This window comes from Aquarana catesbeiana, linkage group LG04 (genome assembly GCF_042186555.1).
Source record: "Aquarana catesbeiana isolate 2022-GZ linkage group LG04, ASM4218655v1, whole genome shotgun sequence".
In the NCBI taxonomy this organism is placed as follows: domain Eukaryota; kingdom Metazoa; phylum Chordata; class Amphibia; order Anura; family Ranidae; genus Aquarana; species Aquarana catesbeiana.
The window spans coordinates 549,774,502-549,797,640 of NC_133327.1; positions in this window are offsets into that span (position 1 = coordinate 549,774,502).

Below are 23,139 nucleotides of genomic sequence, written 5' to 3' on the forward strand. Positions count from 1 at the left end.
AGCAGTATAGGCCACTAACCACTGATGCCCCAAGTTAAAATTGTACCTTTGTTTGCACGAACGGCGCTTACGATCTTCCACCCTCCACTCACAGATTGTACGCACGATTACACTGCGCATGTGTGAAACTCCGCCCCTGTCCTTCTTTCTAGTGTATTCTGCACCTCTTCTCTTTCAGGGGAGTGGGAGAGCACTAGGCGGAGATACAGCAGGTGTGTGCAGAGAGCAGCAACGACGATAAAAGCCCGGAGCAAGGCAGTTCCAGATCCAGGAGGAGATAGAAGGCCTCAAATATGTTCTTTGAAGAGATGGTGGAGATGGTGGACATCTTGAAGAGGGCAGACTATGATGGGAAGTATGGAACGTACACAAACCCAAATGTGAGAAAGGCCAAGATCATGACTAAAGTTGTGAGAAGTCTGCAGAGGAATTTTAGGGTACGATGATCCAAGGAGCAATTGAGGAAATGCTGGTCAGACCTGAAATTGAGGGAGCATGCTCAGTATGGAAAGATCAGAAAAGTGCTTCTAAAAAGTATTTGTCCTGAGTTCATATTATTATTATTACTTTAGTGCTGCTCCACGTGCTTTTCTTTACTGTTGTACAGTTTAAAATGCCAAGTTTGAGGTTCATGGGCACAGTAATCGTCCATAGTAAACATAGTTTGTTTGACCACTAATACGACATTTTTGGCAGATGCAGGTTAACTACATTTGTTCATGTATATTTGTATTAAAAGATGTTTATTACATTGTTGTCTAGATGTGTTTGTAACTATAATGAAATGCAAACTTGATTCAGTGTAAGGAGAGGACGCTCAGCTGTTTACACATCTGGACGCAGGAGCACTAGTGTGGGACACCAAAACAACCTTTTTATGGTGTCCCACGCAGGTGCTCCAGTGGATACTAGGGGTCTCTCCATGTGTGAAACTTGCACAAAACAGGTAAGTATTCCAGCTTTTGAAAGGGAAAAAATCATGTCTTCAGCTTGGAACTCTGCCAAAACAGACAATTTGACGACACTTCCAAGCAATATTTCATATTACTATTTCTCGCCTCAAATATCTGTCTGCTAAATATACCTTTTTTGTATTCACATAGGGGAAAAAAGAATCGGGACATCTGAGGACAACAGGAACCCCACTTCTCCTGAAGAAGGGGAACAACTTAGCACACAACCTGATGATGTGGAGGCAGAGGTTCAGGAATGGTCGAAATGGTAATGTATGCCTGCATATTTAGAAAACATGGTGTTTTTTTTATTTTTAGGTGATGTGTGTGTGGAAGAAGAAACTCACTTCAACAGTGCAAGTGCAAAAGTCCTCATCAGTGAAAAAATGGTGTGCAATCGGTATTTAGAGAAGTTCAATCAAAACATCAATGGTGTTAAAAAAAGACTCACCAACATCATTGATGTTTTAGCCTAAATCCAAAACCACCAAAAAATATAAATGTTGTTGTTATTGTTTTTCATTTTTAAAAGTTTTAAAGTAATTGCAAAGCCAAATTTTGAAGATGCACACAGTGTGTCAACATGTGCTATCTGGCATCATGGGATATCAATGTACACGTTTTGTGGGTGCAACCCCTTCCTCGCAACTGGGGTAGGTGAGAGGAAGGGGTTACTCCCCGAAACATGTCCATTGAGTCCCCATGATTCTAAAATTATAAGTACATCACATACGCACGGATGTATAATCACTAACAACACAAGAGCACTTGGGGCAAAATGGGGAAATAGGAAAAAACGGAGGGAGGAGTTAGATGGACTAATTAGAACCAATGGTTCCTACATTACACAAGCACCAATACACCAATCATAATAGGGGAAATATGAAACAGGGGAAAGAAAGGGAAGGAAAAGGAATATTAATTTAAGGTTTTTTTTATCACATTGCACTGATGCATAATTATCAACAATACGAACACTTAGGGGTAAAATGGGGAAATAGGAGGTAGGGAGGGAGAAGGGAGGGATGGGTTAGATGGGTAAATTAGAATTGATGGGGTGTCCTTTTTTTTCCCCTTCCTCTCTCTCTCTCCCTCTCCCGGATGCCCCCCCTTCTTAGTCCCCATAATTTATTGTGAGGATTTGTGTGGAAATTAAGAAATATCATTGAATGCTCTATATGTCTATATGTAAGACAGATTTGATTGAAGTCAATTTAGATTTAGTAGTGTGACTGGGAAGAATAAGTGGTGTTAGTGGTGATTGAGTGGAAGTAGTTTCCTTTTTGGTAGGGGTTTATATTTTTTTTTCTTCCCTCTTCCCTTCTCCCCCCCTCCATATTCTTAATATGGGGGGGGGGGGGTAAAATTATGCTCCTTCAATGCAAGAGGCCTTAATTCCCCATCTAAAAGAGTACAAATCCTAAACGTATTTCACAAACAAAAGATTGGAATTATTTTGTTTCAAGAAACACATTTTTGCTCAGATCGCATTCCCAAAATAAATAATAGAAACTATGTTACATGGATTCATGATACATTTCCATACTCTAAATCATGAGGAGTATCTATTGTGATCCACAAAGACATACCCCATCAAATATTGCAAAATTTGAATGGTAAAGATGGCAGGTCTTTAGCTATAAAGGTCATGCTATATGGGAAATTGTTTATAATCATTAACATTTATTTATCAAACTATGAACAAATTAAGACCGGAATAAAAATCTTTCTGGACACAATGGATAAAGCAGAAGGAACAATAATTATGGGTGGAGATTTTAATTTCATAAGTACCCATTCCTATAGGAAAAATAGCCAATTAAAAGAATTCAAAAACTTACTAGGAAGATATCAAATGATAGATATATGGAGGGCTCAACACCAGACGGAAAAGTATTATTCATATTACTCAAATACACATAATTCATACCATAGAATAGATTATTTTTTTATTAATCAATCCGGTCTGATGATGACTCCTTCAACAGATATAGGTAATTTTACCTGGTCAGATCGCGCCCCGATATATTTGGAACTAGGGATGATTGAATATAAAAAACCATTAGGAATGTGGAGATTGAATGACAATTTAATCAAAAATAAAGAATGTGAAAAGACATCCAACAAACAGTAAGAGAATTTTTGCTAATTCATGAAACAGATGCTACCTTAATTCCCATGCAATGGGAAACACTAAAATGTGTGCTGCGGGGACTATTCATCAAACATGGATCAAGATTAAAAAAGGAAAAAGTACAGAAAATATCTCAATTAATGATGGAAATTTCAAAACTAGAAAATAAACGCAAACAAAGTCCTAACTCATTCAAAATAATAACCTTAAAAGACAAACAAATGGAGTTACAATCTATGTTGGATGAAGAGTCCCTTCGGCTGAGGGACAAAAATAGAGAACAGTGGTATCAACATGGAAATAAAACAGGGAAAATATTAGCTAAAACATTAAAAAAAACAACAATTTTCGACCTCCATAGTTAAAATATTAAAAACAACTGGGGACTTGACTTACAATCCTATAGAGATACCTTAAACATTCCATACATATTACTCTAAATTATACAATATAAATACACAATTAGAAAATAAAGAAAAGGAAAAGAAGGGGGAAGAAATTTGTAAATATATTAAAGAGACAGCTTTACCTGCAATCTCTAAGGAAGTGATGAAAGGACTGGAAAAAGAATGCTCAGCAGAAGAAATACAACAAGTTATTTCCGAACTGGCCCTGGGCAAAAGCCCAGAACCAGACGGATATAATTCCAGATTTTATAAAGTATTTCAGGATATAATTACTCCTATCCTAAAAAAAAATCTAATTCCATATCCAAAACACAAATTTTTCCACCACAAAGTATGGAAACCCATATTATATTAATCCCTAATGGAGAAAGACCATACACTATGTAATAGTTATCGACCAATTTCTCTTACAGGCATAGATATAAGACTGTACTAAAAAATTATCTCTAATAGATTAACACCTATATTACCTAGACATATAAACTTAGATCAAACAGGGTTTACGAAGGGAAGAGAAACTAGGGATAACATTATAAAAACATGTACATTGGTAGAATACGCACAGAAGGTTGCCATCCCAGCATGCCTTTTATCTATTGATGCTGAGAAAGTGTTTGACAGGGTGGAATGGCAGTTTCTAGAGGAAACACTAATCCAACTAGGATTGGGCCCTAAAATGCTTGGTAGGATTATCGCATTGTATACTAATCCAAGGGCCAAAATAAGAACAAACGGAATGCTATCTGAATATATAGAAATATCAAATGGTACTTGACAGGGATGTCCTTTATCTCCCTTGTTATATATAATGGTAATGGAGCATCTCATTACAGCAATAAGGAAAAATAAATATATTTATATATAGATATTCAAGGGATAAATATTAAAGGTAAAAAATACAATACAATACAAAACAGCCGGATATGCAGATGACTTATTAATATATATTACTAACCCTATTATAACAATTCCAAACTTAATAAAAGAATTTAAACGATTTGGGGAACTAAGCAACTTTAAAGTTAATTATGATAAATCGGAGATGTTAAACATATCATTAACGGAAAAGATACGGACACTTCTGCAAAAAGATTTTCTGTTTAAATGGCAGCAAGAAGCAATAAAGTACTTGGGAATATATATCCCAGGTAATTTATATAACTTGCAGGATCTGAATTACACTGTGAAAATGTGAAAAGTAATAAAATTACTTTCAAAATATGACAAAATAACATATTCCTGGATGGGAAGAATTAATATAGTGAAAATGGACATACTGCCAAAGTTATTATATATCTTTCAAGCAATACCCTTAGATCCTCCAAAAAAATTAATGATGGAATTAAGAAAAGCAATAGGAAGGTTTATCTGGGCTCACAAAACCCCCCGAATAAAAAGAGAAATTTTAATTAGAACTAAGAAAGATGGAGGACTAGCATTGCCTGATTTTTATAAATATTTACAAGCAGCATGATTGACAAGAATTATAGACTGGTATCACAATATGGAAGATAAACAATGGGTTAACTTAGAAGAAGATATTATAGGAGTACAACTCAAATCCCTCTCATGGATAAAACCACACTGAAGACCGGGAAAAAAAGAATTAACGATCTTTGTAGTAGCCACGCTAAAAATATGGGATGCAGTATTAACCACTTGACCACTGGGCACTTAAACCCCCTTAATAACCAGACCAATTTTCAGCTTTCGGTGCTCTCACATTTTGAATGATAACTACTCAGTCATGTAACACTGTACCTATATGAAATTTTTGTCCTTTTTTTCACACAAATAGAGCTTTCTTTTGGTGGTATTTAATCACCGCTGGGTTTTTATTTTTTTTGCGCTATAAAAGAAAAGAGACTGAAAATTCAGTAAAAAAATGAATTTTTCTTTGCTTTGGTTATAAAATGTAGCAAATTAGTAATTTTTCTTCAAAGATTTTTGCAAACATTCCTTGTAATAGGAATATGGCATGACAGGTACTCTTTACAGTGAGATATGGGGTCAATAAGACCCCACATCTCACCTCTAGGCTGGGAAGCCTGAAATAATTAAAAAAAAATGATCCTGGCATCGATCATAGCGGTGAGTCGGTAGAAGCACCGGAGGTTGGCGGGAGGGGGGGCGTCCCCTCTCGCCTCCTGTAAGAATGATCAAGCAGTGGAACAGCTGATATGATCATTCTTATGGTGTAGGGAATCGATGGCTGAAAAAGCTGATATCTGAATGATGCCTGTAGCTGCAGGCATCATTCAGATATCCCCGCACAAAAGCAAGGACATCATACGACGGCGGGCGGGAAGTGGTTAAAACACATTTTTTTTAACACAAAGTTGTCCATTTATACAATATTTCTAACACATGGCATGTACATACCAAAAATGACACCCCAGAATAGATTCTCCTATTCCTACTGAGTATGGTGATACCACATGTGTGAGACTTCCACAGCCTGGCCACATACAGAGGCCGAGTACAGCCGAGTATGGCTGAGCATGGCCGAGTACAGCCGAGTATGGCAGAGTATGGCCGAGCATGGCCGGTTATGGCTGGGTTGGGTATGGCAGAGTATGGCTGGGTATGGCAGACTATGGCTGGGTATAGCAGAGTATTGCAGGGTATTGCGGGGTATTGCAGGGTATTGCAGAGTATTGCAGGGTATTGCAGAGTATAGCACAGGGTATTGCAGAGTATTGCACATGGTATTGCACAAGGTATTGCAGAGTATTGCACAGAGTATTGCAGGCTATTGAAGAGTATTGCACAGAGTATTGCAGCCTATTGCAGCGTATTGCACAGAGTATTGCAGGCTATTGAAGAGTATTGCACAGAGTATTGCAGGCTATTGCAGAGTATTGCACAGAGTATTGCAGGCTATTGAAGAGTATTGCACAGAGTATTGCAGGCTATTGCAGCGTATTGCAGGCTATTGCAGAGTATTGCACAGGGTATTGCACAGGGTATTGCAGAGTATTACACAGGGTATTGCAGAGTATTGCACAGGGTATTGCAGAGTTTTGCACAAGGTATTGCAGAGTATTGCACAGGGTATTGCACAGAGTATTGCAGAGTATTGCACAGGGTATTGCAGAGTATTGCACAGGGTATTGCAGAGTATTGTACAGGGCATTGCACAGGGTATTGCAGAGTATTGCACAGGGTATTGCAGAGTTTTGCACAGGGTATTGCAGAGTATTGCACAGGGTATTGCAGGGTATTTCTGAGCATGGAGGGATGGCTGAGCATAGATGGATGGATGTGGCTCTGTGTCACAGAGCAGCACTGTGGGCACTCAACATCCAGCCAGGTATATTTGTGTGAGAGAGTTGTAGATGACAGTAGGACTGTGTAGGTGATACACCATAGAACTCCTGAGTTAGAATAGGGGAAAGAAAGATAGGAATAAGGAAGAGTTTAGACAATAGGTATTGACCCTGAATAACAAAGGAGAAGAAGTAACTGTATGTTGCATTTAATTGCACTAAATAGCATTGAATTGTGTATAATTGTGTATAATTGTGTATAAATCAATAAAAAGAGATTGAAACAACAATTTAGGCATGGGACCACAATGAAAATCAACATTTTGAGTCCCAATTTGTGTGCATCTTCAAAATTTGGCTTTTACAGAGGTGAGGTCACTCATCTGATGAAGGCAAAATCAACACAGTTTTGACATACTAATGTCTCATATGGCCTTCACTTTATCAAAGTTGGACTTTGTAAGTTCCTGAGTTGGGGATGTGGATGTTATGTTTTTAAACATGCCTGTTTAGCCACAAAAAAGGCTATATCTACTGTCAAACATACATGTTATACACCAAAGATGTTGGTTTGTTTAAAAACCCTTTTATAACGCACATGTGAATGTGCTTGGAGTAAAATAATTTATACTCAACAATGTGTGGCTTCTTCTTTAAATGCTCAATACCATTTGTTTTAGTAAGCTGGTGTAGTTGCAGGGACAATGGGGGGTATTTACTAAAGGCAAATCCACTTTGCACTACAAGTGCACTTGCAGTGCACTTGTAGTGCAAAGTGGATTTGCCTTTAGTAAATAACTCCCACTGTGCTCTAAAATTTGCCCCAATCAGGCCATTTTAGGGATTTCAAGCAATTAATTCATGGAGTTGAAAAGGATGATTATTTTTATCATTAATGCATTACATACATTAACAACAAAAACATTGTGTGCGTATAGCAGACCCACAGCACAACATAATAGTTAGCTGAAGAAGAGATTGTTACCCCATGTATCAAATAAGTTACGATTGCACTATTGATGAAAATGGCCAAAAATAAAAGGCCATTGGAGAACCTAGGAGACAGATAAGAAACACAAGCAGTAAATCAAATGAAATATAAGTTCAGTTTTTCCAAACAAATTTATTTTAAAGAGCTTCTAAAGATTATTTGGCATGCATATCAATTGCCCCCCTACCCGCAAAGTACTCCACATAGCTTTGCCGTACTTTGCGGGCGCTTTGGGGGGGCAAGCCAGGACGGCCAGGTTCAAGTGCCATCAAGGTTTCTGCTGGTGAGTCGGCCTCAGTCGCATCTGAGGCCACATAGTTGGCTGCATTCTTTTGCAGAAAATTATGTAGAATGCAGCAGCACAGAATAATATGGTTCAGTATGTATTCGGCCATATTTATTGACGTTAGGAATAGCTGTAACTGGCTGGCCATTATGCCAAAGGCATTCTCCACCACTCTTCTGGCTCTGGCCAGCCGGTAGTTAAAAACCCTCTGCTCCGGGGTGAGGGTTCTCATTGGGAACGGCCACATCAGATGGTCCCCCAGCACAAATGCCTCATCTGCCACAAACACAAATGGGAAGCCCGCCACGTTATCCTCTAGAGAAGGCAATCCCAGGCTGCCAGTCTGGAGACGCCTGTAGAATTCAGTCTGGGCGATGACTCCTCCATCTGACATACGGCCATTCTTCCCCATGTCCAGATACAAAAACTCATAAGTCACCGACACCACCGCAAACAACACGCTACTACTGTACTCCTGGTAGCTATAGTAGTACGACCCCGAGTTGGGGGGTGGGATGATCCAGATGTGTTTCCCATCTATTGCACCACTGCTGGGCGAATTGGGAGGCCACAGTCTGCCATTCCTGTGGGTTGGAAGGAAACTATGGAGTCAAACAAGAAAAAAAAATTGTACTTTCACACATAACATTGCAAGCAGATTAGACACAAACATTCTTGGCCATAATAAGTATAACATTTATTTAAATGAGTATTTAAAGTCAAAAGTATAAGATCCACTTATCAGATTTCTCACCCCCTCTGATGGCCCATTATAAACATTTTAGGGTGGGAGGGGAGATGTTTTGGACAGGTAACCCTCTCCACTTAATTGAGAGCTGAATGCATAAATAATGTGTGCTACTTTGGCCAGCCCCTCCTTACTTACACTATTGGCAGCCCACTGGACAGGTAAGAAGTGTCATGATCCAAAAATATGAATGCACACTGTCCAAATTGAAGCACATTTTTTACATTCTGCAATTACCTATCAAGATAATAGGAGAACAAAACTTTAAACAGTACCATTTGAAAGTATTCAGGCAGGCCCTTGCACTACATGCTTTGGTGAATTCATCCATAAATATGAACACAAAAGAGGTAGGTATAGTGTGTATGGGTTTGGCAAAGTCAGCAGATAGAGTATTGGTATCGGTTGACTTACCCGGTCGGGGGAGGGTTCCAAATGAGTTTTGGCCCCAAAAAAAGCCTCTTGCACTCTGCATGAATTCCAACACCAAGCTCAACAACAGCACAAGCTCTCCGACGAGAATGTAACCGCAACATGGCTAGAAAACTGTTGGCTGTTCAGAACGAACTGACAGAACGCACTAAAAATCAGAAAGGAACTGAGAAGAACGAGCTGAAAATGAGAAACGAGCGGACAAGAACGCACTGAAAAACAGAAGCAAACTATAAATAGAATGCACTGAAAGACAGGAACAAACTGACAACATGCACTGAAGAACAGATACGAACCCAAAAGCACAAACTGAAAAGCAGGAACGAACTGAAAAGCACGAGGTTGAAAAGCGCGAATCGTCTCTCACAAAACTTCTACTAACATGAGATAAACACGAGATTAGCAGAAGGAGCCCAAAGGGTGGCGCACTGACTATTGAACTTCCTTTTTATATGCTCATCGTATGTGTTGTATGTCACTGCATTCTCACGTTTGTAATTGTTGGCCAACATTTGTGTGACCGTGTGTATGCAAGACAAATTTGAGCCAACAACCTTCGAACAAAAATCCACGGTTTTGTTGGCAGAAAGCCCGATCGTGTTTACGGGGCATTAGAGTTAGCTGAACAAATAACACACATGTATAAACTCACACACTCTAGCTCCATAGAATCCAAGACACAGGAGACTAACTATAAGCTCTAGATGCGTTGGTACCGGGTATCTGCAGCTCTGCCACGTATTTACCCCTTGGTCACAGATCGTTCCTGGCGCAGATGCGTTCAGAGGGGAACACTCCTTCACCTTTGGTGGGAATGCCCTGGGATTCGCCCTTTCTGGTTGGATATCAAAACTCAAATAAAGGATGCTCTTGGGGTTGATGTCCCAATGTCCCAGGCTTGCTTCCTCCTACACGTCCCTACCCTCTCGATGAGCCATTACAATAAAAGTATGTTACCACACCTCCTGAATGCAGCTAAACAACTTATACCTATCTACTGGAAATGTCCACAGGTTCCCACTAGATATGAGTGGCTCAGGAAAGTGGCTGAGATCAAGGAGGCAGAGGAGTAGGTGGCGACGTGTAAGGACAGACGTGAGTGTTTTACTAGTATTTGGGCACCTTGGCAGGAGTATTCTGCTAATCCTGATCCAGTGCTGTCCAGCCTGGAGGTTGCTTTGTTGGAGTTGAGAGTACCTACTTGAATAGTGATGCTAATAACTGAATCCAATCTTCGCATTCCTGTCCACGGTTTTTGTTTTTCATTCTTTCCCTACAATCCGGATCATTGTGGGTGACTAGACTATATTATATGTTATCTTATGTTATGTGTTTTTGTTTAAGTTCCTGTTCTCGTTGTGGTATGTATATTGCACTGGGTGAAATACCTGACCAATGATTCCGCTGCTACAGTGGGGTCTTCGCCCTGGGTGGTCCTGGGATGGGCCCTGGAAGCTTTGCCCCTGGATGGAGGTTTGAGTGAGGCCTCATTGCCCCCCCTCCTGTGGTGGAGCCGGTTTGGTCCCCTGTGGTGGCTTCACGGTGGGAATCCCTGGAGTACCAGAGTTCGCCCTCAGTGTGGGTCTTGTGTTTTATAAAGTCGGAATGCTCGACCAAGGTAACCCCTCCGGTCAATCAGGAGGAGTCCCCATTAGCCAGGATGTTTTACCTTTTCCCCTTTTCCCTCATTTCTCTCTCCTTCCCTTTTATACCCTGTGTCTTTGTAGCCTTATATTTCTTACTTCTGTTGTCTTATTCTACCAGGCACTACCACTTGTTATCACACTGGAAGTCATCTAAAAACCCGAGACTCCTGGCTTAAGCAATGGTGCTGCTAATGAAAACTTCTAGTCTGTGCTGTTGGGGCCCTGCATTGAATTAGGGGATTTGGTGGGAGTGTCCCTTAATGCCAGCATTTGAAATAATTGGTATTTGCATACTGAATGAGCTTGGGTTCTGTGCATTCTTGTGCTTCATTTAGCATCAGAGCAAGTTGTATTTATTTTTACCTGCCACGTGTTATGACAAATGTAGTCTAAATATCTCTAGCAACTCCACTGAGACAAATAAGTTGTTCTCTTTGCAAGGGAAGTTGCACAATCCAAGGGAATTTTCCCAAGATATTAGTGAATGTGGTGAAATTTCTAGCGAATACCCAATCACATGCAAGGAACATAAAAACACAGCTTGCACATGATTTGATGATTGAAGTCAGCAGAGCTTCGCCTCATGCAATAAGGTCTGGGTAAAATTCCCTTGCAAGATGCAACTTCCCCTGCTAAGTGAACAGCCTATGTTTCTTTAGAAAATCAACCTCAATATGTCAATTTCATTTGACAACTGATGAAAAGGGTCCAAGAACAGTGCCCATTATTATGGCTAAAATAAAAAAACAAAACCTGCTGAAATAAAATCACTGCACTAAGTGCTGAAATAAAATAAATAGAATTAATGTGAAATGAAATCATTGTGAAAAAAATCAATATGAGATTGACAAATAACAGCGGCCCTTACAGACATCAGAATACTATAATATCAGGAATACTACTGTGCTGTTATATCTACCCAAAATGTTAATGCAAGTGAAAAACAAGTCCACACCAAAAATCCTCAAATAATATCTAGGAGTGTATCCACTGGTAAAGTTCAACATTAACGACCACTTCCACCAACATCAGTACTTCAGCCACCACCAAATAAAACTGCTTACCAGAGCCCAGGACCTCATAGCATAGGAGGTCTAAAATCGCTTTAGATTTTTCACAGAGGGATAGATGGCTTTCTTGCAGCAGGATACTGTATACACTTAAAACTTGGTTTCACATATAAAAAGGAGGAGGAGGAAGCAACATACGGAGAGATTTACTAAAACTGGTGCACACAGAATCTGGTGTAGTTGTGCATAAAAATCAGCTTCTAAGTTTTAATCCAGGTTCACTTTGAGGGTGGGTTTGAAATCAGCTGAACTCGCATGATTTCAAACTGGCAATGCAGTCTGACTTTGAGGGCGATTTGACAAATCACATGTCAAATCTCTGGTTATTGCCGGCAACGGCACAGTTTGACTCGATGTGACGCCAACTTTGCGGCGCCACACCGGTTCACAAAAGTAGTTCCTTTACTACTTTTGGCGACTTTGGGGGCGATTTGAATAGACATTTGTGCATGAATCCGCAAAGATGTCTGTCAAATCACCCCCGAAGTCAGACTGCATTGCCGGTTTGAAATCGTGCAAGTTCGGCTGAACTCGCATGATTTCAAACCCGCCCTCAGTGTGAACCTGGGCTAAAACTTAGAAGTCGATTGGCTACAATGCACAGTTCCACCAGATTCTGTGTGCACCAGTTTTAGTAACTCTCCCCCATAGTGTGGTATTTTTCCAATCATATAAAAAAAAATGGAATACTCACAAAGGGCAAAGAAACAGCCAGGCATTAACAAAATCAAATGCTGTCAATCCAAGGTGGCGTGATGATGTCACCACTCGATCCCGCTCCAAGGAATGTCATCCGGGGCATCCCTCGATACTCCTAGATATTACTTTGGGACTTTTGGTTTGGATTCTTTTTTCACATTTTTGATTTGTTGTATTAACATTTTGTGTATATATAGCAGCACAACACACTATTTATATGCATTATTATAACCATTATTGGTGGTTACCAGTAATTAACTTATTATCAGAATTTCCTATATGGTTATTCCTTATAATATAAGAACACCAATACACAAATAAATCAAGAATGGATTTTATATTGGTATATTTCTACATGCATTCATCAAATACAAATTCATCACATTAAAATGTTTTAGTAAATTAACTCCACTGTGCTGGAACTAGTATACAAGACATAGAGATATGGGCGAGAGAACGGCCACTTCTATCAGAGCCTCCTGGCATAGCTGTTTTATTTAGTGACTATTCATAAAGTTCTATTTTTGATGGGTTGTCTTCAGTTCTGTTCATGTACTGTACACTTTCAAGACTTGCACCATCAAAAGAACACAATTAGGTTAATTTACTAAAACTGGAGAGTGCAAAACCTGGTGCTGCTCTGCATAGAAACCAATCAGCTTCCAGGTTTTTTGTCAAAGCTTAATTGAACAAGCTGAAGTTGGCTACCATGCACAGCTGCACCAGATTTTGCACTATCCAGTTTTAGTAAATCAATCCCAGTGTTTACTGTCTTGGAGCTGCTGAAACCTGTCTTTCTAACATTGGTAATCAGGTCTTTTTCGAGGTATAGCATGCAGGGCCGTCTTTAAGGCAGGGCAAAAGGGGCAGCTGCCCTGGGCCCTGTCATTATTGTGTGGCCCAAAGCAGCTACCCCATACTTGCCAACTATCCCAGTTTAAATTCCCTCATCCATTGAGGTTTTAGTCCAGTGCTGTGTTCTGATATCTCAGTGTGAAGCTCTAATACTAATGCTGCCCAGTAGGGATGAGCTTTGTGTTCGAGTCGAACCCATGTTCGACTCAAACATTGGCTGTTCGGTCATTCACCGAATTCTGAACGTTATGGGCCATTCGCGACAAATTTGTGTGGCGCGTCACGGCCCATAATTCACTGCGGCATCGCAGTGCATTGCTGGCTGATGATTGGCCAAGCATGCACTATGACCCGCATGCTTGGCCAATCACAGCACCGTCGGTAGAGAGAGCTGTAATTGGCCAAAGCCAGGGTGGCTTTGGCCAATTATGGCTCAGGGGGTTTAGAACACGCCCCACACTATATAAGGCTGCCTGCACGGCGGCCCTGTGCAGTGTGTGTTCCGGCGTTAAAAGAGAGATAGATAGACAGAGACAGTGTCATTTCATTTGAGTTAGATAGATTAGGCAGGACAATCGGTGAGTTAGCTGAACTTACAGTGTATTGTGTATATATATGCATCCCAGGTGTTGCATATATATATATATATATACACTGTATTCAGTTTAGCTAGATCCGTTCCTGTTATCTTCTTACTGACAGGCAGGCTTGTCTTGTTACAGTATTTACAGCTACCTGAAGAAAATTGCTGGTGTTCTTTTGATCCTATTAGTACCACAGTCAGGCAGCTAGACTATTTACAGTTAGTGCAGTGCGTCCTGCTCACAGTGTTCAGCTAAAACTACAAGTTAGTGTGGTGCGTTCTGCTCACAGTGTTCAGCTAAACCTACAAGTTATATTTTTGCGAGCTCTGCACAGTGTTCATCTAAAGCTACAAGTTAGTGCAGTGAGTCCTGCTCACAGTGTTCAGCTAAAACTACAAGTTAGTGTAGTGAGACCTCTGCACAGTGTTCATCTAAAGCTACAAGTTAGTGCAGTGCGTCCTGCTCACAGTGTTCAGCTAAAACTACAAGTTAGTGTGGTGCGTCCTCCTCACAGTGTTCAGCTAAACCTACAAGTTATTTTTTTGCGAGCTCTGCACAGTGTTCATCTAAAGCTACAAGTTAGTGCAGTGCGTCCTGCTCACAGTGTTCAGCTAAAACTACAAGTTAGTGTGGTGCGTCCTCCTCACAGTGTTCAGCTAAAACTACAAGTTAGTGCAGTGCGTCCTGCTCACAGTGTTCAGCTAAAACTACAAGTTAGTGTAGTGAGACCTCTGCACAGTGTTCATCTAAAGCTACAAGTTACTGCAGTGTGTCCTGCTCACAGTGTTCAGCTAAAACTACAAGTTAGTGCAGTGCGTCCTCCTCACAGTGTTCAGCTAAACCTACAAGTTATTTTTTTGCGAGCTCTGCACAGTGTTCATCTAAAACTACAAGTTAGTGCAGTGCGTCCTGCTCACAGTGTTCAGCTAAAACTACAAGTTAGTGTGGTGCATCCTCCTCACAGTGTTCAGCTAAAACTACAAGTTAGTGCAGTGCATCCTGCTCACAGTGTTCAGCTAAAACTACAAGTTAGTGTGGTGCGTCCTCCTCAAAGTGTTCAGCTAAAACTACAAGTTAGTGCAGTGCGTCCTGCTCACAGTGCTCAGCTAAAACTACAAGTTAGTGCAGTGCATCCTGCTCACAGTGTTCAGCTAAAACTACAAGTTAGTGTAGTGAGACCTCTGCACAGTGTTCATCTAAAGCTACAAGTTAGTGCAGTGCATCCTGCTCACAGTGTTCAGCTGAAACTACAAGTTAGTGTGGTGCGTCCTCCTCACAGTGTTCAGCTAAACCTACAAGTTATTTTTTTGCGTGCTCTGCACAGTGTTCATCTAAAGCTACAAGTTAGTGCAGTGCGTCCTGCTCACAGTGTTCAGCTAAAACTACAAGTTAGTGTGGTGCGTCCTCCTCACAGTGTTCAGCTAAAACTACAAGTTAGTGTAGTGCGTCCTGCTCACAGTGTTCATCTAAAGCTACAAGTTAGTGCAGTGCGTCCTGCTCACAGTGTTCAGCTGAAACTACAAGTTAGTGTGGTGCGTCCTCCTCACAGTGTTCAGCTAAAACTACAAGTTAGTGCAGTGCATCCTGCTCACAGTGTTCAGCTAAAACTACAAGTTAGTGTGGTGCGTCCTCCTCACAGTGTTCAGCTAAAACTACAAGTTAGTGCAGTGCGTCCTCCTCACAGTGTTCAGCTAAACCTACAAGTTAGTGCAGTGCGTCCTGCTCACAGTGTTCAGCTAAAACTACAAGTTAGTGTAGTGAGACCTCTGCACAGTGTTCATCTAAAGCTACAAGTTAGTGCAGTGCGTCCTGCTCACAGTGTTCAGCTAAAACTACAAGTTAGTGTGGTGCGTCCTCCTCACAGTGTTCAGCTAAAACTACAAGTTAGTGTAGTGCGTCCTGCTCACAGTGTTCAGCTAAAACTACAAGTTAGTGTGGTGCGTCCTCCTCACAGTGTTCAGCTAAACCTACAAGTTATTTTTTTGCGAGCTCTGCACAGTGTTCAGCTAAAGCTACCTGTAGAAGGTTGGTGGTGTTTTCCTGATCCTATCACTACTGCAGGCAGCTAAAAAAGCTACAAGTTATTTTTTTGCGAGCTCTGCACAGTGTTCAGCTAAAGCTACCTGTAGAAGGTTGGTGGTGTTCTCATACTACAGGCAGGCAGTTGATTTTGCTAGCTGCAGTATCAGTACATATATATATATATATATATATATATATATATATATATATCCCAGCTTAGTGCAGCTACAGGCCATTAGTATGTCTGGAAGGCCAAGAAGGAGAGGCAGACAGTCACAAGCCAATAAGAGAGGGCAAGCAGGCTCTGTGCCTAGTGCTGGTCGTGGAGACGGTGCATCCTCATCAGCCGTGGGACACGCTTGGCCTTTTTTTCGGCAGCTGGCCGTGTTGAGCTGCAACATGCGGAAGACTTGGTCGAGTGCATGACCAAGCCGTCCTCATCCTCCTCATCCTCTCTCACCCATGCTCAGGGTACTTTGTCTGGCAAAGCAGCGGCCTCTTCCCTCGGCTCAATGTCATCAGTGACTCCTTCCCTAGCCCCACCATGTCCTCCCGAAGAGTCCCTCGAACTGTTTGACCACAGTGTTGGGCACATGCTCCAGGAGGATGCCCAGCGTTTGGAAGGCTCTGATGATGATACTGAGCTTGATGAAGGCAGTAACATGAGCACGGACAGAGGGGGTGCCCAAGAAGGACAGCAATCTGGCAGTCATGCTCCCCCTGCTGCAGCATACTGCCAGGTTTGCTCCAGTGATGAGGAGGAAGGGGATGATGAGGTCACTGACTCAACGTGGGTGCCTGATAGGAGAGAGGAGGAGGAGGAGGAGGAGGCGGCACATCACCAACGAGGCAGGATGCCCTCCAGGGGCCAGCCTAAGGGCAGCACATTGACTGCATCACACCCCAAAGCTCCACATGTGCAGGGCGCTGCAGTCTCTGCGCGTTATTCAAAAAGTTCTTTGGTGTGGGCCTTTTTTGAGACGAGTGCATCAGATCGCACCACTGCTATTTGCAACATATGTCTCAAGCGTATCTTGTGTGGCCAAAACATCTCCCGCTTGGGTACCACATGCTTGACCAGACATATGTTGACCTGCCATGCAGTTTGTTGGCAAGCGTATCTAAAAGACCCACACCAAAGAACAAAGAGGACCTCTCCTTGCTCCTCATCAACTGAGATCTCCAACCCCACTATACCTTCAGTCCTCTCTGAGACCTGCACTGAGAGGAATGAAGGTGTAGAATTAGGTGTGTCACAGCCAAGTACTTGTGGGCAATCTGCTTAGGTACACCGACGTCAGATTGTACCAGGCAAATTTCCCTGCCCCAGCTGCTGCACCGCCGAAAGAAGTTCGCTCCCAGCCATCCACATGCCCAGCGGTTAAATGCTAGCTTGGCAAAATTGCTAGCACTTCAACTGCTGCCTTTTCAGTTGGTAGACTCTGCCCCCTTCCGTGAGTTTGTGGAATGTGCGGTTCCTCAGTGGCAGGTACTCAAACGCCACTTTTTCTCACGGAAGGCGATTCCGGCTCTCTACCGGCATGTGGAAGGCAATGTCCATGCCTCGCTGGACAGGGTGGTCAGTGGTAAGGTGCATATTACCGCTGACTCATGGTCCAGCAGGCATGGACAGGAACGTTACCTAAGTTTCACCGTGCATTGGGTGACTCTGCTGGCAGCTGGGAAGGATGCAGGACAAGGTGCAGTAGTGTTGGTGGTTGTTCCTCCACCACGCCTCCAAAATGCCACTACTAATGATTGTGACACACCTCTCTCCTCCACCCCCTCCTCTTCTTCTTCCTCCATGGCCTCTTCCTGTGCTTTGTCCTCGGAACCAGCGGTGCTCCGTAGCCCTTCAAGGGGCTACACAAGTACGCAGGCCAAAAGATGCCATGCGGTGCTTGAGCTGGTGTGCTTGGGGGACAGGAGCCACACTGGGGCAGAGGTTCTGTCAGCTCTGCAGGGGCAGGTTCAGAGGTGGTTGACGCCACGCCAACTTAAGGCAGGAATGGTGGTTTGTGACAATGGCACCAACCTCCTCTCTGCCCTCCGACATGGACAAATGACCCATGTGCCCTGTTTGGCTCACGTCCTTAACTTGGTGGTGCAGCAGTTCTTGGGCAGGTACCCTGGCTTACAGGATGTCCTGAGGCAGGCCAGGAAAGTCTGTGTGAATTTCCACCGGTCATATAATGCCAGTGCTCGGCTGGCAGACCTCCAAAAGGAGTTTAACCTGCCCAAGAACCGCCTAATCTGTGACATGCCCACCAGGTGGAACTCAACGTTGGCCATGCTGCAGCGGCTGCACATGCAGCAGAGGGCCATCAATGAGTACCTGTGCGACTATGGCACCAGGACAGGGGAGCTTGGTTTTTTTTCCCCACGCCAGTGGGCCATGATCAGGGATGCATGCACTGTCCTGTCACCATTTGAGGAGGCCACGAGGATAGTGAGCAGTGACAGTGCATGCATCAGTGACACTGTCCCCCTTGTCCACCTGTTGGAGCACACGCTGCGTGGAACAATGGACAGGGCACTTGAGGCAGAACAGAGGCAGAAGGAGGAGGACTTCCTTAGCTCTCAAGGCCCCCTTTATCCAGACAGTGTTCCTGCGTGCCCGCCGATCACACAGGAAGAGGACGAGGAGGAGGAGGAAGATTGTGTCAGTATGGAGGTGGAGCCTGGCACTCCGCATCAGCAGCAGTCTTTAAGGGATCAGCCCCAAGAAACACATGGACTTGTACGTGGCTGGGAGGAGGTGGCTGCGGACCATGTCGTCCTTAGTGACCCAGAGGACTCCGGACCGAATGCCTCAGCAAACCTACGCTGCATGGCCTCCCTGATCCTGCAAAGCCTGCGTAAGGATCCTCGTATTCGTGGTATCAAGGAGAAGGACCAATACTGGCTGGCAACCCTCCTTGATCCACGTTACAAGGGTAAGGTTGCGGACCTTATCTTGCCATCGCATAGGGAGCAGAGGATGAAACATCTTCGGGAGGCCTTGCAGAAAGGTCTGTGCAACGCGTTCCCAGAGACTGGGAGGTTACAAACTCCTGTTTCTGGACAACGTGTTGCTGAGGCTTCGGTCAGTCAAAGAAGGAGCGGTGGAGAAGGTGGCCGTCTGACCGATGCGTTCAGACAATTTTTTGGTCCGCAGCCCCAAGGTATGATCGGTTCCAGCAACCATCGCCATCGTCTGTTTTACATGGTGCAGGAATATCTAGGGGCAAGATCTGACTTGGACACCTTTCCCACCGAAAATCCTCTGGGTTACTGGGTCTTGAGGATGGATCACTGGCCAGAGCTTGCACAGTATGCAATTGAGCTACTGGCCTGTCCTGCATCCAGCGTTCTTTCGGAACGCACATTCAGTGCTGCTGGAGGCCTTGTAACTGATCACAGGGTGCGTCTGTCCACTGACTCGGTCGATCGACTGACCTTCATAAAAATGAATCAGTCTTGGATCACCACCAGCTACCAAGCACCTGATGCTGATGTAACCGAATAATTTTTTTCAGATCCCTTCAAAGACTGCCTATGCTGATGCTGAGTGACTATCCCTGAGTAATTATGCTCTTCCTCCTCAATGATCACGCTGATAGCTTGTAAGAACATTTTTGGTTCTGAGCGCCACCACCAGTGCCTAAGGCCCAATTTTTCAGCCCCTGTTTAACAGGGGCATGTAATTACAATTTTTGATGCAATACTTTGCAGCAGGGCTCGTTTCTGCATTCCAACTAGAGTATCTCTGAGGGGTTGCAGTGTTGTGGCACCAGCACCAGTGCCTAAGGCCCAATTTTTCAGCCCCTGTTTAACAGGGGCGTGTAATTACAATTTTTGATGCAATACTTTGCAGCAGGGCTCGTTTCTGCGTTCCAACTAGAGTAACTGTGAGGGGTTGCAGTGTTGTGGCACCAGCACCAGTGCCTAAGGCCCAATTTTTCAGCCCCTGTTTAACAGGGGCATGTAATTACAATTTTTGATGCAATACTTTGCAGCAGGGCTCGTTTCTGCGTTCCAACTAGAGTATCTGTGAGGGGTTGCAGTGTTGTGGCACCAGCACCAGTGCCTAAGGCCCAATTTTTCAGCCCCTGTTTAACAGGGGCGTGTAATTACAATTTTTGATGCAATACTTTGCAGCGGGGCTCGTTCCTGCGTTCCAACTAGAGTGTCTGTGAGGACTTACAGTGTTGTGGCACCAGCACCACCACCACCACCAAAGGCCCAATTTTCTGCCCTTGTTCAACAGGGGCATGTAATTACAATTCTTGATCTAATATTTCACAGCAGGGCCCATTTCTGCACCCACCAAGAGCGAGTGAGGACTTACAGTGTTGTGGCACCAGCACCACCACCACCAAAGGCCCAATTTTTCTGCCCTTGTTCAACAGGGGCATGTAATTACAATTCTTGATCTAATATTTCACAGCAGGGTCCATTTCTGCACCCACCAAGAGTGAGTGAGAACTTACAGTGTTGTGGCACCAGCACCACCATCACCACCACCAAAGGCCCAATTTTTCTGCCCTTGTTCAACAGGGGCATGTAATTACAATTCTTAATCTAATATTTCACAGGCAGGCCCCTACTTTCAAACATCTAACTTACAAACGACTCCTACTTGCAAACGGAAGGAGACAACAGGAAGTGAGATGAAATCTACCCCTGGGAAGGGAAATTCTCTCCTGTAAGAGTTAATATGGGAAAAACATTTCTCCTTTCCACTGATGCTTTCCAATCCTTGTTCCACAAAAAAACCCAAATTTTCAAAAAACATTTGTCATTGGGACAAAAAGTGAGGTTAAATCTTCCGAAGAGGAGGACAGACAGCAAAACAAATGTCGCAGGGGTGATAACCCTTCCCTATGTTTTCCAAAAAGCTTAAAAAAGATTTTTTGGCTGGAGCTAAACATGTTAAAAATGTACCCATTCAAAATTACAAACAGATTCTACTTAACAACAAACCTACAGTCCCTGTCTTGTTTGTACTGCCTGTATACTGCTGTTCAGAGTATATAGGGCCTGGTGGCCCCACACCTTTCCTTATTTTAATTTGGGTGCGGGGTTCCCCTTAATATCAATACAAGACCCAAAGGGCCTGGTAATGGACTGGGGGGTACCCATGCCGTTTGTCTCACTGATTTTCATCCATATTGCCAGGACCCGACATTACATTAAACCCGCAAGCAGTTTTAAATGAGATTTTTTCCTTTAAAAATGAAATTTTGTGCAGGGACTGTTCTAAACATGGGAAACACACGCCACTTTACAGGCATACTATAGACACACCCCTGGTACGATATTTAAAGGAATATTTCACTTTTTATTTTTACTTTAAGCATCATTAAAATCACTGCTCCCGAAAAAACGGCCATTTTTTTAAAGATTTTTTTTGCATTGATACAAGTCCCCTGGGGCAGGACCCGGGTCGCCAAACTCTTTTTAGGACAATACCATGCAAATTAGCCTTTAAAATGAGCACTTTTGATTTCGAACGTTCGAGTCCCATAGACATCAATGGGGTTCTAACGTTCGTGAAAATTTTCGGTCTATTAATGGGTTCCCTCACCTCCGCAGTCCATGGTGTGCAGGCAGTGAGGAGATGATGTGCTGTAACCTCTAGCAACCAATCAGTAAACAGAAATAATGTGCAGTAACCTCTAGCAACCAATCAGTGAGCAGTATTGATGTATAGTAATCTCTAGCAACCAATCAACAAGCATAAATCCTGTGCTGTAACCTCTAGCAACTAATCAGTGAGCAGTAACGATACACTGTAACCTCTGGCAACCAATTGCAATTGCTGCCTGATCTGATTCAGTAAACGGACTTTGAGTCTAGCTGCATTTATTGTATGTCTCAAAGCAGGTGGAGGGCGAAACTGCATGGATGGGGGGGGCCCCAAGGAAATTTTTGCACAGGGTCTAATCAATATTAAAGACGGCACTGATGGCATGTTATGGTTTACATAGTTAGTCTGGTTGAAAAAAGACACAACTTTATCTAGTTCAACCAATGAAAATGGGAAAACAAACAAAAACATTTTTTTACAATCCTATATACACAATCCCATATCCAATGTTGATCCAGAGAAAGGCAAAAAAACCCCAAGCATGATCGGATATTCCCTGGATCAACTTTACCTATAAATGTTAGTATCCAATTATATTATGTACATTTGGGAAATAATCCAGGCCTTTTTTAAAGCAATCTACTGAGCTGGCCAGAACCAACTCTTGAGGAAGCCTATTCCACATTTTCACAGCTCTTACTGTGTAGAAGCCTTTCCATGTCTGGAGATTAAAACTCCTTTCCGCTAGAGGTATAGAGTCCCCCCTTGTCCTCTGTGATGACCTTAACCACTTGCCCTCCGGATGGTTTACCCCCCTTCATGACCAGGCCATTTTTTGTGAAACGAAACTGAATTACTTTAACTGGCAATCCCCAAACCCTTTTTAGGACAATACCATGCAAATTAGCCTTAAAATGAGCACTTTTGATTTCGAACGTTCGAGTCCCATAGACATCAATGGGGTTCTAACGTTCGTGCAAATTTTCGGTCTATTAATGGGTTCCCTCACCTCCGCAGTCCATGGTGTGCAGGCAGTGAGGAGATGATGTGCTGTAACCTCTAGCAACCAATCAGTAAACAGAAATAATGTGCAGTAACCTCTAGCAACCAATCAGTGAGCAGTATTGATGTATAGTAATCTCTAGCAACCAATCAACAAGCATAAATCCTGTGCTGTAACCTCTAGCAACTAATCAGTGAGCAGCAACGATACACTGTAACCTCTGGCAACCAATTGCAATTGCTGCCTGATCTGATTCAGTAAACAGACTTTGAGTCTAGCTGCATTTATTGTATGTCTCAAAGCAGGTGGAGGGCGAAACTGCATGGATGGGGGGGGGGGCCCCAAGGAAATTTTTGCACAGGGTCTAATCAATATTAAAGACGGCACTGATGGCATGTCATGGTTTACATAGTTAGTCTGGTTGAAAAAAGACACAACTTTATCTAGTTCAACCAATGAAAATGGGAA